The sequence below is a fragment of the Heterodontus francisci genome, chromosome 7 (assembly GCF_036365525.1).
Source record: "Heterodontus francisci isolate sHetFra1 chromosome 7, sHetFra1.hap1, whole genome shotgun sequence".
NCBI classification, from domain to species: domain Eukaryota; kingdom Metazoa; phylum Chordata; class Chondrichthyes; order Heterodontiformes; family Heterodontidae; genus Heterodontus; species Heterodontus francisci.
The window spans coordinates 36,745,310-36,759,177 of record NC_090377.1 but is presented as its reverse complement, the minus strand read 5'-3'; the positions used below and the strand labels follow the sequence as shown (position 1 = coordinate 36,759,177).

Sequence of the window (13,868 nt, the reverse complement as noted above, 5' to 3'; positions counted from 1 at the left end):
ATAATAAAAGATAAAATGAATATTTGAGGCCACAGTGTTCAGTCATGCAGTCAACCAAGTCCAACTGTAAAAGCACAGTTAGCCATTTAGTGTCCTTTCAACTGAAAGATGTTAGTCTAGTGCTAGAGAATGGAACTCTTTCCATTGTGGGTGCTCAGTGTCACACAAAGCACTCCAGAATAATATTGTCTGCAGAATAAAGATCCCTTTACTCTGACCAACAATGTGTCTCAAGCCCAGCCTCAGAACGGCAGTGTCATGGAATCATAGAAATTTGCAGGCAGAGTAACAGTCTACTATAGTATTGCAATATTTTTCCATTACCTGCACGAACCACCCTATATCTTCTTAAATTAACACAAAATCAGGGCTGTTGTATGTTGTGGGCTATGATGTAGGAATTGAGCTCAGATTGATCAAACTTCTTTCATATAAAACCCAATTTAAGCCGAAATTTTATGTTGGGCGGGTAGCCCTGGCCACCGGCTGAAAAGTCGGGGGTGAGCCCACTTCTGCCGGGCCTGGGGAGCCACGCCGGGATTTTCCGCTCCCCTTGGGTGGGACTTCCACCTCCTTGAGGCCGGGAACAGTGGCCACTGCTGGGACTACACCCAGCCACTGGAAGCAAGAAGGGATGATGGCCCCCGAAAGATGGTACGTTTTTGGGGCCTTACCTGGGACAATCAGCCAGGCCCCGGTGAGGCACAGGGAGAGTTGGCTGGTGGGGAAATGTGTTGTGTGGTGGGGCTTCAGGGGCGGCCTTCCATGGGGCACTGGGTGTCCAATCAGTAGGCACCCACCCCCCGCCAAGCTCGCAAGTAGGCCACCAGGTGTAACCTGGTGTTCTCAGTGCCTTTGCCATCTGGCTGCTGTGGGAAAAATACCAGCGTGGCAGGAGAAGGCCCTTAAGTGTAATTAATTGGCCACTTAAGGGCCTTGATTGGCCTGAGGCAGGCGGGCTGTTACCTACCACCGCCACCCCGTGTAAAATTACAGCGGGGGCAGGAAGGCATCGGGAATGGACCTCTCCTCCTCCCACTCAATTTTAAGGATCCCCCCCACCCCCACTGGCCCACACCAGCAGCCCACTCATTGGGGGGCTGTAAAACTCCAGCCCACATCTATTAAACAAATCGACACGTCAAACTTAACGGTATTTGAACTTTCATGGGACAGCTATATAATTTACTGTATTGATCATTTCCCATTTGGGAAATACTTTATGTATATCATGCCACTATTACAAGAAAGTTGATTTTCTGGAAACACACCTGTTGCGAAAGGGACATTATAAACTCTCCATGTTCATAGGGTGTGATTAATTTGAAGAATATTTCTTTAAGTGCAGGTTATTACTTTATGTCATAGGAAGGATTAAATTAAGCTTATAGTATTGTTTTGCATTCAGTGGATTAGTTTAAAGTCCTCTGGAAATCCATGTCCTAATTAATTTCAGTTTATATAAAATAAGTAACAAACTAAAAGCAAAAAAAAATGTAAAATCTTTTTCTAACACTGTCTTCATGAACAAATAAATTTGGGAATTGCACTCAATGGTGTTGGTCAAGTTACTGTTCAAGTTTCCACTAAATGAGTGGTTAGGATCTGGAATGCACTGTCTGAGAGTCGAGGCAGAGATACAATTGTGGCTTTCAGAAGGGAATTGGATAAGCACTTGAAGATAAAAAAAAATTTGCAGGGTTACAGGGAAAGGGCAGGAGAGTGGAACAAGCTGAATTGCTCTTGCAGAGAGCTGGTGCGGACTCAACGGGCTGAACAGTTACAGCACAGAAGGAGGCCATTCTGTGATTCTATGAAATTCATTGGCATAATCACAACTGTAATCTCTTAAATATAACTCTTCAATCAAAAGTATTTTGATGAATTTAAGAGTGGTAACCTGGTGCAGTTTTGTTAATAGAGCTGAAAATTAGTTTTATCACCAAAAATAGAAGTGTCCAGTCCTCTAATTGGAGTAACCTGATTTAAAATCAGAAGATTATTTTAAAAACTAAACTGAACCATTTAATAGTTTCATTGCTGTACACTAGTCTGTTTCTTACTAAATTAGATATGTTTTGATGTGAAAAACTTGTAAAAGGTGCCTACTAATGCACCTAAGAAAACAAGGGTATTTGAAGAGCCTTCCCTAACCAGCTGACCAATGTAATTGGCGGAATCCTGGCAATTTCGACTTGGGGTGTGATCGGTTTTGTGGGTGGAGCCTGATCAGGGTGAATTGAATCTTAAACCAGCATAAAAGATTGCAGAAAACATGAACTTAAGTGGTTTTGGGTATAACTCACTTACATTTAAAATTCCTCGATTTTGAGTTGGTTCAGCCAATTGCATTGGGATTTGGGAGCACACCCCTTTGTTTTTCACTTAGCAATGTGATAACTCTTTTATTCATTAATTTTTCTATTGCTTAGCAAACTAATCCCTCATCTTGAATCAAACACAGACAATGTAGAACACCTAATATAGCTCTGTTAACCACTAAATAACAGTGGCAACTGTTTTTTTTTGTTAACCTTGTAAAAATATTAAACTGCCGAACAAGTCACTGGAAATTTGTAAAATTCCAATATAGCAAATGTTTTTCAGCACTGCTGCACAATAATGCAAATATAAACGACTCATGCAGCAAATTTTACATCATGAAATTCTTTGGTCCTGAATCTGCTTCTTGGTAATATTTATATCTCATTATTTTCCCACAGAAAAATAAGGCTTTTTCTTTTTATTATACAATTCAGCAGTCAGAGTATGAGGAAAACTGCATAATGTGAAAAGCTCTCTGAAACCACGGAGGGATTTTTAACCCCCCCAAAAAACAGAGGGTTTGAGTCCTGTCGGAGGTCAAAGTGTTAACAATCTGAAAGCCGACCCCCAACTCATCTCCAACCCACCCACTTCTGGTTTTAATGGAGGTGGGACAGGGAGCAAGCAGCCAACCCACTCCCAGGTGGCAGGTTGGCATTTTAAGTATTATAATGAGGCTATATTTCATCATAGAATCATAGAATGGTACAGCACATGAGACGGCTCTTTGGCCTGGTGTGTCTCTGCCAGCTTTCTGCAAAAGCAATACAGCTGGTCCCACTCCCAAGCCCTTTCCTAGGCCTGCAAATTGTTTCTTTTTGGGTGCTTATCCAATTCTTTTATTTTTTCATGGGATGTGGGCATCACTGGCAAGGTCAGCATTTGTGCCCATCCCTAATTACTCTTGAGATGTTGATGGTGAGCCACCTTCTTGACCGTTGCAATCTATGTGATGTAGGTACGCCCACAATGCTGTTAGGAAGGGAGTTCCAGGCTTTTGACACAGCGACAGTGAAGGAACAGCAATACAGTTCTAAGTCAGGATGGTGTGTGGCTTGGAGGGGAACTTGCATGTAATGGTGTTCCCATGCGGCAGCTGCCCTTGTCCTTCTAAGTGGTAGAGGTTGAGGGTTTTGAAGGTGCTGTCGAAGGAGGTGAGAAGATGGGTGGCTGCAGTGCATCTTTTGAAATCCATGATTAAATCTGCCTCCACCACAATTTCAGAGACTGCATTCCAGATCCTACCCACTCACTGTGTATAAACATTTTTCCTCATCTTGATATTCGCTCCTTTGCCAATCACCATAGATTGGTATCCTCTGGTTCTCGACCCTTCCATCAATAGGAACAGTTTCTATCTAAAATAAAAGCAAAATACTGCGGATGCTGGAAATCTGAAACAAAAACAAGAAATGCTGGATTCACTCAGCAGGTCTGGCAGCATCTGTGGAAAGAGAAGCAGAGTTAACGTTTCCGAAGAAGGGTCAGTGACCCGAAACGTTAACTCTGCTTCTCTTTCCACAGATGCTGCCAGACCTGCTGAGTGAATCCAGCATTTCTTGTTTTTGTTGCAGTTTCTATCTACTCTGTCCAGATGCCTTATGATTTTGAACACCCCTATTAAATCTCCTCTCAACCTTCTCTTCTCCAAGGAGAACAATCCCAGCTTCTTCAATCTATCCAGGCAACTGAAGTCCTTCATCTCTGGAACAATGCATGTAAATCTTTTCTGCACCCCCACTAAAACCTTGAAATCATTCCTAACTTGTGGTGCCCAGAATTGGACCCGATACTCCAGGTGAGGCCGAACCAGTATTTTATAATGGTTCTTCATAACTTCCTTGTTTTTGTACTCAATGCCTCAATTTATAAAGCTCAGGATCCCATATGCCTTTTTAAACACTTTCTCAACCTACCCTGCCACTTTCAACAACTTGTGCATATATCCCCAGGTGTCTCTGCCCCTGCATCTACTACAGAATTGCACCCTTTATTTTATATTACCTCTCCTATTCTTCCTCCTAAAATGTATCACTTCACATGTCTGCTTTAAATTTCATCTGCTATGTATCTGCCCATTCCACCAGCCTGTCCTTTTGAAGTGCATCACTATCCTCCTTACAGTTCATAATACTTCCAAGTTTTGTATCATCTCCAAATATTCAAATTGTGCTGTTTCACCCAAGTCTAGGTCATTAATATATATCAGGAAAAGTAGTGGTCCTAGTACTGACCCCTGGGGAACCTCACTATATACCTTCTTCCAAGTCAAAAAAAAAACATTCACCAGTACACTGTTTCCTGTCACTCAGCAAACTTCATAATCCATGCTACCACTGTCCCTTTATCGGGTTTCAGTTTTGATTGCAAGCCTATTGTGTGGCACTTTATCAAATGCCTTTTGGAAGTCCCTGAACTCTACATCACATGAACCCTCATGAGCCCTTTCTGCTATGTCATCAAAAAACTCAATCAAGTTAGTTAAACACAATTTGCCTTTAACAAACCTCTTCTGGCTTCCCTTAATTCATCCACATTTGTCCCATTTTTAAAAGTTTTCCCACCACCAAGTTTAGGCTGACTGGTATGCAATTGCTGGATTTATCCTTACACCCTTTTTGAACAAGGGTGTAACATTTGTAATTCTCTAGTCCTCTGGAATCACCCCTCGTATGTAAGGAGAATTGGAAGATTATGGCCAATGCCTCTACAATTTCCACCCTTACTCACTGGATGCATCCCCTCCAGTCCTGATGACTTATCAACTTGGAGTGAGCCAGCCTTTCTAATGCCTCTGAATATTAAAACAGATTGTAAGGGCTTTTACAAATATACAAAAAGGAAGAGAGTAGCTAAAGTAAACATTAGTCCCTTAGAGAGAGATAGGAGAAATTATTATGGGGAAATGGCAGAGACATTGAAAAAATATTTTGTGTCTCTCTTCACAACAGAAGACACAAGTTGCATACCAGAAAGAGAAGATATCCTTGGGACTAAGAAGAATGAGAAAAGATAATTCGTATTGATAGAGAAAAAATATTGGAGAAACTTAAGGGAATAAAATCTAACAAATCCCCAGACCTGATGGCTTGCATCCTAGTGTTCTAAAAGAGAAAGCTGCAGAAATAGTGGATGCACTGGCTATGATTTTTCCAAAATTTCCTAGATTCTGGAATGATCCCAGGAGATTGAAAGTTAGCAAATGTAACACCGCCATTCTAGAAAGGAGGGAGAGAGAAATAGGAAACTAAAGGCCAGTTAGCCTGATATCAGTCATCGGGAAGGCGCTGCAATCTATTATTAAGCAAGTCTTCATCATGCACTTTGAAAATCATAGCATGATCAGGCAAAGTCAACTTGGTTTTACAGAAAGGAAATAGAGTTTGACAAATTTATCGGAGTATTTTTAAGGATGTAACTAGTAGATTAGATAAAGGGGAACTAGTAGATGTAGTATACCTGGATTTCAAAAAGGCATTTAATATCACATTAAAGGTTAATAAGTAAGATAAGGGCTTATGGAGTTGGGGGTGATATATTAGCATGGATAGAGGATTGGTTAACAGACAGGAAGCATAGAGTAGGGATAAATGGGGCATTTTCAAGTTGGCAGGCTATGACGAGCAGAGAGCCACAAGAATCAGTGCTGGGGCCTCAGCTATTTACAATCTATATTAATGACTTAGATGAAGAGACAGAGAATAATGTATCTATGTTTGCTGATACAAAAATAGGTGGGAATGCAAGCTTTGAGGAGGATACAAAGAGGCTGCAAAGAAATGAAGTCAAGATAGGTGAGTGGGCAACAAGGTGGCAGATGAAGTATAATGTGGGGAAGCATGAGGTTATAAGAATAAAAAAGCAGAATATTTTTTAAAAGGTGCAAAACTTGTATATGTTGATGTTTAGAGACTTGAGTGTGCTCATACAAGGAACACAGAAAGTTAGCATGCAGGTACTGTAAACAATTAGGAAGGCAAATGGCATGTTGGTCTTTATTGCAATGGGATTGGAGAACTAGAAAGAAGAAGTCTTTGCTACAATGGTACAATATGTTCTTACCTCCTCTTTATCAATTCAACCCATCGCTGAATACAACAATTAACACAGATACATTATAAGCAATTGAACAATGACCAATACATGAGATGCTCTTGATCCATGAATGGATGTCTACATTCAGTCCCCAATCCCATATGTCCTCCCACCATGTGGTGATTTTGATATCATTCATGTTCCCGAATATGCTCATTATCTTGCTGCAGGTGAAAATACACTTTGAGATTTGTCTATGTTTTCTCTGAATTTCTTCAGCTGCTCAGGAAACTGTGGTACATCATAACCAAACCTATCCACATACTCCCATAACTGCCCCTTCAACTCATCCCTCACTGTAAGCTCAGTGGAATTATTTTAATAAATATTCACCATTCCTGGTACATATCATCATGGGTATTTCTGGGGTGAGACATCACCCATCTTTCCCATATGGATACTCCTATCCAGTGTGGTAACACATTACCCACCCTCCCCTACATATGCAGCTTCCATCGTGCAATTCACCGAAGTCAGATTGAACCCACATGTGGCCTCAGAGTGTTGTCCCAACTCATATGGGCACATGATCTTGTCTCTTTGGGCATTACATCCTTCCAGCTGAGTATCCACCATATAGTCCCCAAGCTGACTGTGTATGGGTACATGATATTGCACATGACTATGTCCCCTTAGCAAACCTCTATTTTGCATTGATACACGGGGAGTGGGCTAACTCTATGGGGCAACACTGGAAAATACACAATCATACCAACAATAGTCCACTTAGTCTCCTCACATCTCACCTGGACAGGATAAACCTGTGCCAATCCGGAGTTGGCATGCTGGGATCCGTTCTCTCATTTCGATAGAGCGGATAACCGCTCATTGGTTACCCATGAGGGAATTTCACCCTCATGCATTTGCCTCATATTCTCTCGGGTCTGTTCCATCAGCCAGGACCCATACATGATACAATATTTATGGCAGCCTCATTAGACAAGTTGCAGTCTTTCCTAATCAGCTGATTTGCAGCCCAATTTCTCCACGATCTCTTTAAGGTGACCATCCTCATTTGCTCCTCCTTGAGTTGGGTGTCCTGATTGGTGTTACTTCCCTGAAGAATATCCTTCAATTTTACCTTTAAGTTCTTGATTTCCCCATCTAAATGTGACCAAGTCCAAACAATTCACCATGGATGTTACAGTATTAAAAGCCGTGGCCACATCATTGATTAATTCCCTCCTTTTCCTTCTGTAGAACCCTAAAGACCACTCTTACATCATCTCGCTCTCTTCCTAATTTCTGACACATCTGTTTGAGGGACTGTTGTTCTATCCCCTCTTACTCTTGTCTTCTTCTAGAGATTGGTCCGCACTTGGCTTCAAGAAATTCTAACTTCCCCACCCAGTGCTCAACCTCTTTACCGCGGCTCTCCTTATCTTCACTTTGCCCCTGCTTCTCTTCCTGTAATTGACCCATACTCTGGTCAACAACCACACATCTTTCTTTCTTCTCTTTTCTAAGTTTTATTAGTCCGTTTTCCTGATCTTTACATTTCTTTTGTAAGGCTAATAACCACATAACCTTTACGAGGCCAGCCTTACACGTGGATCCCTCCATTCACTGTTCCACCTCAAAGAATGGGTCGTCTGAGCCCGAAATTAACTGGACACACCCTTTCGTTCATGGGCAATTTACGGCTAACATATTTTGTTCTTGCCTCATCCATTATCGGTCTTCAAACGGTCTCAACTACCTCCTTTTTCATTATAATTTTGTCAGCATCATCCTACTTGGTAAAGACAGATGCAAAGTACTCATTTAGCACCTCAGTCATGCCCTCTGCCTCCATGCATCGATACCTCTGGTCCATAATCGACCCCATCCCCCTATTAATACTCTTTTATTATTTATATGCCTAAAGAAAACTTTTAGATTCTCTTTTATGTTAGCTGTCAGTCCCTTCCCATGCTCTCTTTTTTCTTCACTGATTTCCTTTTGCATTTCCCCTCTGAACTTGCTAAAGCATTAGTACAGATTAGCTGTTAATACACTGAATATTGAACAGCAGCAAGTGCAAACCTGAAAAAAAACAGTGGGTAAGCAAACTGAACAAACTAAGATGAAATGAACTAAATGCAAAAAAAAAGGTTGTAAAAATGTAAAAGAGAATGTAAAAAAAAAGGAAGAAAAAATAACTAAAAATGAAAGTAAAATGGGGGGCTGTCATGCTCTGAAATGCTCTGTCATGCACTTGCTGCTGTTCAATATTCAGTGTATTAACAGCTAATCTGTACTAATGCTTTGTCTTTCAACACACCATTAACATATTGTTTGCCTTTGCTCCGTGACCTTTTGGTCAGCTATGTGGCCTGGTCCAATCTAGACCTCCTTTGTTATCTCTTGCCCCACCCCCACCTCACTTGCTTATAACCTGTGACTTTTCTAATATTTGTCAGTTCCGATGAAGGGTCACTGACCCGAAACGTTAACTCTGCTTCTCTTTCCACAGATGCTGCCAGACCTGCTGAGCATTTCTTGTTTTTACTTATGATACAATGATCACTGTTCCCGAAATGTTCCTCGACTGACATTTGAACCACTTGACCCATATCATTCCCAAAACCAGATCCAGCAATGCCATCTTCTGTGTTGGGCCAGAAACATACTGATCTAGAAAATTGTCCTGAACACACTTCAAAAATTCTTCCCTTCTCTGCTCTTCACACAATTATTATTCCAGTTTGTAATAGGATCATTAAAATCCCCCATTTATGAATTTAAACTTAACTCTGGTTGGCTGGGTTTCCGAAGGTGAGGACTGTTGGATCCAGGAGCTAAGTGCATTTTCACTTACCTACCTGCTGGATCCAGCATACCTGCTTCACCAAACCTCAATAATTGGACATGCCGTCCTAACCCTTCTGATCTCCATAAGCCGAGGCCCGAGATCCCGCCCACACCCCGAGGCGTTCAATTCCAACCCAATGCCTCCAAACCCTAGTCCTCCGATCTACCTGCTCTTCGAGGCCTCGGCCCTCCGCCCATCGAGTCCTCTGATTCCCCCCCATAGTGGCCTTTAACACCCCCCCATTTCCACCCCAAGATCGAATGCCCCTCTCACCGGGATCGGAACTCCGCCCTGCCCTGGGTTGGGGCTCACAGCTACCTTGTCCTGTAGCCTCTTCTCCAGTGTATCTACCTGACTGAAAGCCAAACCTCTCAATCAGGCTGACTTCCAAGCGGGGAACTTGGCAGTGATGTCACACGCATTATGTGGAGTTAAAACTCCACAGCATGTGAGGAAACCTGCACATCTAGGTTTCCTATGTGCGACCTCTCCACCCCAATAGGCAGTCCCCATCTCTCACATCTCACCCCAGCCAACAGGTAAAAAAGTTAAATTTCCTCTCCCCCAACCCCAATACTTTAGTGGTATATTTTATCTGGAGGGTATGTATTTCTAAACTGTTTTGTAATGGGCAACCTCAAAGAAAGCAGTGAATTCTTGAACAATGTAATGAAGCCTACAGTGTATCACACATGCTAAGAAACACTCTTCATGAATGAACATTGGACTAACTTTGGAATAAACATTTTTATTTTCTCCAATGATCCAAACCACTAGAAACAGCATCACTGGAGAAGAAATTATTTACAGAGCAACAGAAACAAAATTGTTTTCATTAGTCTAATTTATAAAGGATATTACAGGATCCAAAGTAAATAAGGTGGCAAAACAATATGATACGCTATATGTCTCTCCTTTAATAGTCAATCATCTGTGATAAATGGGTTTTGACCAATTATTCCATATTTCAGCCTTTGCTCATTAAATGACAAGGTGCTAGCTGCACATTCCAGAGGCACATCCTGCAATTAATTAGCCACTTTGCTAATAACTCACATGGGTGGCAATGAGATATAAATAAAACTTGATGATCAGTTGACTGAGAGTTAGGTCATAGTCACATAATTGAAACACATTACACCTGTAAAGTATATATAGAAGAGTGAAAAGTGATATTTGTGCAATAGACCTGAATTAACAAAACAGCTTTCAAACCAGTTAATTACATATATTGAAAGCAGAATTAATGCTATTTCAATTTCACACTTTTGTGCTCTACATTGCATTTTATCACTCAGCTGACCTACACGGATATTCCTCAAACAGTGAGGGTCAAGAACTTCAAAAAAGTCAACTTAAGAACTAACCAATTGAAAAGAGATATGATTAATTTAAACTTCCTTTGGTTTTTTAAAATGTTTGTTTAGGTGATGAATAACAACGTCACTTGGTGTGGGGAGATAGGATGATTTGAAGCAGACACCAAGCCGGTGTACGAAGAAAGCATATTAACTGAAGACACAAAATTAATTGTGGTATCATTTGATGTTAAATGTGTGAGAACTAAATTGGGAGTCAGCAAATCAGACATGCCTATATGATTTGATGTGATCAAAACACTACAGTAAGTAATAATCTATTTAATTAAAAGTCAGCAAAACAACTAATATAGCACTCGTACCTTAAAAATATCCTAGGTGCTTCTCAGAAGTGCAAGGAAAAATTATACAGAACCAAAGAAAAGAATAGAGCTGCAAAATTCAATAAGGCCTGAAAATTAGTGCAGGGACCATGATGGGCAATTAACCATTACCAATTATTTCCAGCATGCAAACCTTGTGCTGCCTGTTCATTTACATGATTGCAGTGTTTAGCCAGTGCTGTTGAATGGCTGCATGCCTGAGCAGGGGACAAAAATTAAGAGAGACTAGCAGGAGTTAAAGCTAGGCTGCGCTACTTAAAGCCTGCCTGCAGCTCTTAAAAGAGGAGGTGCAACTTGACTAGAGCACATGCTCACTTCTAGCAGTGTGTTTCCCTTGAGGAAAAAGAGACAAAACTCACAACTTGGCAGAGAACAAGTTTGAAGGCTCTCCAATGAAGCGCTGAAGGCCTTATTGCAGGAGGTGGAGAGGGGTCCTCTATCTACGGGAGACCAGGAGAACCTCCAGACAGATACTGCAAAATCAGTGAGAGCAGATAGCCACTGCAGTCAATGCCAGCAGTCTATCCCAGAGGGCCTGGATGCAGTACCGCAAGAAATTCAATGACCTCACGGGCAGAATTTTATGGGCCTCCCCTCCCCCCCCCCCTCCCCCAGCGTGTCACAGTAGTCCAACAATCAGTCCTCCAACACATTATTAGAGTTACTGAGGCAAGGCAGGGAGGAGTGGCAGTGGTGGCATGGAGCATGAACTTGCTGACCTCGCTCAGGATGACAGCATTCATCCTCCCACCACTGCCACTCTGTCAGTGCCCTTGCTGTTGCCTGTCAGGCAGCCAGGCTAGACTGCTCTTGCCCATGCTGAAAATTGGTTCAGCTTAAAGCCAGGCCTTCCAGGGCCAGAGCTACATGAAGCCATCCTGCAAGGCTGTCTCAGTCCTCCCCCCCCACTAAAAGTCAGCAGCCTTCCACCAGCCATGCTGCAGCCACTGAGAGAGCACTGCATAGGAATACTAGGACAGACAAAGGGAATGCACAAGTGTGATTAGTTGGCTTTTGTATCGAATGTTGGAAGGTTTGATTGATAAAGTTCATTTGAAATGTTTGTTTTCTGGTGGTTTTTATTTCAGCATTATGGCCAAAAGGATGCTATGAATGGCAATAACAGAGGAAAAGTATGGTGTGAGACTGTTGGTGAAAGAACAGTATGGTTGTTTTCACTAGAACTGCAGTTGAATGAGCCCATTATGGACGGCGTGGTCAGAAAGGGGTAGTTGGTTGCCTCCTCCTTTTCTCCTCCTCCTTGTGCAGGGTGCAGCAGACCACAACAATTCATGCCACGAGCTGGAGCGTACTGCTGGTCTCCTCCAGAATGGTACAGGCAGTGGAGGTATTTCTTAAGCACCCACTGACATTTTGTGCAGCAGCATGACTTTATTATATGTGTGCATGCATTATGCACTAGATTCATGAGCCGGCTGATCAACGGATCGTACATGTCACCCAATCCATCCTCTGGTTTCTCGTGGTAGCTCAAATGCTGACGGTACAGCAGACTTGCACAGAATAAAGACATCAGAACTGCTGCTAGGATAATGGGCATTACCCTGCATGACACTCGAGTATGGTCACACACCAGCTGAACATTTAGGGAGTGAAACTGTTTACGATTGCAGTATCTCTCAAAATTTACATGTTGCACCTACAAAGAGGCATCCAAAGAAATCACAGAACAAGGGAACACTTCTCACTGAGTGAATCTGGTAGAATATCTGTAAGAAGATGCAAAACTGAAGGAATTGATTCAGATAAGTTTGATGATATGAATCTGCCATAAATGGACATGAAAGAAGTTCAACACTGACTGACTTTTTTTACATTGATTCCCTGCTCTAAGAAAACTAGCAAGAGGAAGTTAAATAGAGCAGAGATGTTAAAGGGAACAGTGCTTCAAGTGCCTGGTCACCAAAACATCTAGTTTCCTGTCTCTAACAATCTAAACTGCTCATGAAACAACTATTTTGTTGAGACATGCATCATGTCAATGCCTTAAGTGATTATTTAATGCCTTATACAGTCACTTGACAGGATTATTACAGCTACTGTGTCATTGGCTTTACTATTCCATGTTTGTTACAGCACACACAATCTCACATTGAGTAAAACGAATAAAACTCTGTATTTATGAGCCTCTGTATAAGATTGAAACAGCACGAGCAATGTGCAGTATCCTTCATTACTACAAATCAAATCATTTTAGGTATTTGCTGCTGCAACTGGACTTTTTGTGAAGTAATTTGCAAATATTTATATTTTTAATTTCAGATTTTGCACATTCAATAATATGATTAAAACATCACACATTAATACATCAGCACTTACCTATGGTTGTCCCACGAGGAAATTAACCCTCTCTTACTGGTGAATTAAGAAGCAGATTTCCTGAACTCATTGCTCAGACTGCTGACTATACACTTACCTTTGCTCAGGGCAGCTCGTCCCTCTGAAATTTCTCAAATGGCCTCATGAAATAAGCAATGTCAGTTTCCTTGTTGGGTAATGTGCTTTCTACTGGAAGGTTACTCAGTATTCTGCAGGGTGGTGGTGGTGCTGTCAGTGGGGGCCTAGGGATGCCGAGGGTGTGGTTTATTTCCATCAATCATTTACAGGGAAGTGTTGAGTTTCCTTTTCTTACTACTGAACACAAACACACCAACCACTCAAATGAAGTTGGTAAACTCAAATGTGGGTTTTTTATTCATGCAGATTAAGTACCACATGCACAATCTTGAAGAGCTCTTGATAACACATTTCACTTGGATGATTGCACACTGCTGAATACCTATCATGTGGTACATTACATCACTTCCTATCTGGTGATGTACAAAGATCATAGCCACACTTACCTAAAGATGTCCCACAACACCCTCCTTTTTGTAACTTAAAAGTATCCCCTATTAATAAACAACCAATAGCTATTTATAACACAGCAAA

At 41.6% G+C, this 13,868-nt stretch overlaps 1 protein-coding gene across 4 annotated transcripts in view; it reads right to left on the bottom strand.

Moving 5' to 3' along the window:
• The window catches only part of LOC137371926 (low-density lipoprotein receptor-related protein 1-like), a 1,827,029-nt gene extending 1,813,473 nt beyond the window's left edge, over positions 1–13,556 (bottom strand). For all 4 annotated transcript variants that reach the window (XM_068035008.1, XM_068035009.1, XM_068035010.1 and 1 more), the window contains exon 1: positions 13,354–13,556. The gene's annotated coding sequence lies outside the window, so the exon portion shown is untranslated. The remainder of the gene's footprint in view (positions 1–13,353) is intronic.
• Positions 13,557–13,868: the final 312 nt, after the last annotated feature.